Source organism: Pithys albifrons, chromosome 2 (assembly GCF_047495875.1).
Source record: "Pithys albifrons albifrons isolate INPA30051 chromosome 2, PitAlb_v1, whole genome shotgun sequence".
NCBI lineage: Eukaryota > Metazoa > Chordata > Aves > Passeriformes > Thamnophilidae > Pithys > Pithys albifrons.
The window spans coordinates 91,478-94,706 of record NC_092459.1 but is presented as its reverse complement, the minus strand read 5'-3'; the positions used below and the strand labels follow the sequence as shown (position 1 = coordinate 94,706).

General features: G+C 50.4%; 1 long non-coding RNA gene across 1 annotated transcript; it reads right to left on the bottom strand.

The window, feature by feature from the left end:
* Nucleotides 1-328: 328 nt before the first annotated feature.
* LOC139668208 (uncharacterized) lies at nt 329-1,739 on the bottom strand. Its single transcript, XR_011696996.1, has 4 exons — nt 1,667-1,739; nt 929-1,043; nt 745-794; nt 329-494 (listed from the first exon to the last, which is right to left on the bottom strand). It is a non-coding gene; the product is annotated as an uncharacterized lncRNA (long non-coding RNA).
* Between the last annotated feature and the right edge of the window lie 1,490 nt (nt 1,740-3,229).

Below are 3,229 nucleotides of genomic sequence, written 5' to 3'. Positions count from 1 at the left end.
ACTCCCTTTACATGCAATAAGGGACCAGTATCAGACATCCCTTTCCCCTACACTAACTTCTAAATCAGTCCCGTATTCCACTCCCACCCCAGTGTCCTGCTCTCCTCCCCTCTCCAGGTCACGGCCCTCGACTTATCTTTCACAGAGATGGCGATGCAAATCCTTCTTCAACACAAAGGAAGGTTGCCTCGGATCCCTCAGAGGTTCCTGCAGTCACCAGCTTATTTTCTTAGTCAGCTACAAGAAAGAAAACTTCAATCTATGCCTGAGTTTAGCAGCACCTCACCCAAAGCCCAACAATTCCACTACTCACCATCCCCTAAGTGCACCGAGGTCCTCGGCTCACCAGCTCCAGGGGGCAGCTGTCATCAAACTGGATACCTGGCTGAGTGACAGCCAAAGTTGCTCCAAGTTCAGTGCACCCCTGGTCCTCTTGTGTCCTCCCTCAAGCACCTGGAATGCTCCTCTCTTTCCACAGGCTTCCCAGATGGCACCTGCAAATAGAAAGACAAATGCTTAGATCTCTGAGCCCTGTGAGACTTTGGCATTACACACAAGGCTGGCGAAAGACCACCCAACCTTGTCAGTCAGCTAATCAGTGGCTGGCTTTGGTTCCCTGAGCTTGTGTGCATCCCCTGCAGAAAAACAAAGGCCAAGCCATGTACTGGCACACTGCCTTAAAGGATGCCTAAAGGCGTTCCCACAGTAGTTGGCATCTGATGATGCTCCACTGTCACCTCTCACCTGTTCATTCTCTGTTGCTTTGGGCTGGCAGCTGCAAGGTTGCAGACACCCTGGAAAACATAAAAAAATAAGGGATCTGTGTAGGTTCACATCCACCCACCCATGAATTTAATTTTCAAGCGTGTTTGGGCTGTAACCTCCCTTTCTTGGGAGACTGCTGCCTGAGTCCCCTCACTCACCTCACCTATCTGAAGATGGGGCCCCATCTCCCAGTACAGACTCCACTCTGCAATGTTCCCCCTCCTTTCCTGCACTCCAGCCACTGCTAGAGGATGTCTTGTCTCTTCCTTGTGACACTGCTGTGGGGAGATCACCCTGTGAGGCTGCAGGACACAGCTGTACCACAAACAAGATTTGTGCTCACACCATCACCAGAACGGCTCCTCATCCCCAGCCTCCAAGCCCCATTCCCAGCCCGGCTTCCCACCTCCTGCCAACCTTCACAGGAGACACCTTCAATTGGGAACAGACTTGCTGCAGCACCTAACACCACCCCCTGAGGATGTGTCCCTGCCTGCCTGCTGACCCCCTTAGGCCTTGGACTTGTCCTGGAACCTCAGTACCTTCTTCCTGCCAGACCCACCCACCCTGAACACAATCCACAGCAACTGCATCCCCCCAGCCACTGAGTGCCTCTGTCTGGAAAGACAACCTCCAGCAAGTGAGCTGGCAAACGAGCACTGACTACAGGCTGCAGCTCCTGAGTGCTGAAAACAGGCAGCACCTTAATAATGATCTGAATGCCACACAGCAAAGGAAAGCATTTGTATTTCAAAAGTAATTTTATGATTTCTACAGAGTTCGCAACAACAGTTTCCTGTTACCAAAAGGGAACGACAGAGATAAAAAAAAATCACCCAGAGGCAAAAGGCACAAACTGACCTATCATCTCAGGGCACATCATTCCCACAGAAGTCCCTACCTCAGGTTCCTTTACAGCAACATCACACGAGACGGACCTTTGTCACCCTGGCCTGATGGCTCTATGGCTGCCTGTGAAAAAAACAAATTAGAAGGCAGGTGTTCAGATGCACCGAGAATACAACACCCAGAACTACCGTCTAAATCAACTCAGCAAGCAGAACACTCACCGTGCTCATTTCCCCTCTGGTGCCAGTCAGCCCATGCCACCCATCACTCACCGAATTCACATTAAGAAAGGAAAGAAGCCAGAAATAAAAATACTTACGGACCCAAAAGCACCATCTTCCCTACCACACTAAGTGCTCACCCACCCTCTTGCTCTGCTGCTCCGGCTTCCGCTGAGTCTGCTGGACACCGTGTACACTTGCCTCTGAGCAAAACCAGGATTAATATGCTCACCCAGATGCTCACTGATAACTTAACCTTTTCAAGGGTCTCATTTCCCCTCAGGAAATCTAGAGGTCAACTACAGCCCACGTTAAGACACCTAACAACAACCACCCAAATTCAAGGCCCTGCCACGCAGCTCCCATCATCCCCACAAACCCCTGCTCTCGGGACTGCACTCACACCGCCCACGGCTGCTCCAAGTGCCCATCAAAGCCACTGTACCAGTTCGTTTTGGACATGTGCAGAAAAAAGATAAGTGCAGACATAAAATGCCATAAAATAACACGGATTGCAAGACCAACTAGCAAAAGACAATAAACAGGATAAAATACCTAACACCTAACACAAAAGAGAATTAAAAGCATAAAATACTTCAAACTTAAGAAAGGAATACATAAGGATACAAAACGGTTGATGTTTCAGGTCTTAATTCCTATCCCTGATGCTCACTGGAGCAGACAGGCCAGGACTACCAGGATGGGCAGCAGCTGCACGGCCCCCATGCTTAGCGGGCGTCCCCGCGGAGCCAACGTGGGCTCGGTGAAAGGATGGGTGTCGCTCAGCTGCCCCACTCCTGGTGTCCTTATTGATCAGCCATCCATTATACTACGTGGGGCCAGGACGCAGTATAAGGTGATGCCCGGGGGGCAGCCAAACACCGCCTGTTAATTACATAAGTGGCAACAGTCTGCACATGCTCACCTGTTGCAGAGTGGTCGTACGACCCCTGCCCACATTTACCTCCTCCCAGCATTAGCTCCCTCACCCCCTGTACAACCCTAACCATTGGGTTTCCAGGGTATTTGTATCTACCTTGAGGCCTGCAGCCAACTTGGGAGAGGAACACAGCCTTGACAATACAGAACATCTTGTGCTATACAGTCACCTTGTACCATACTGTACCTGGTTTCTCAGCATGTTTTAACTACTTTCTCACCCTTCTATGCCCTATTGATCATCTAAATGAAAAGTACTTCCTTTATATTCATGTTTTTCTGTAACTTAGCAGGCAGCAAGGCCGGACATCCACCAAAATAACAGTATTTTACTACACTCTAATACAGCTGTGTTCTGCAGAGAAGAAATGGAGAGCTGGGGGAGGCCCGAGCAACTTGCAATGTTAAGCTGCCCCGAGGGGCTCCTTGGCTGGGCCCGCCGCCCGCAGCCCCCT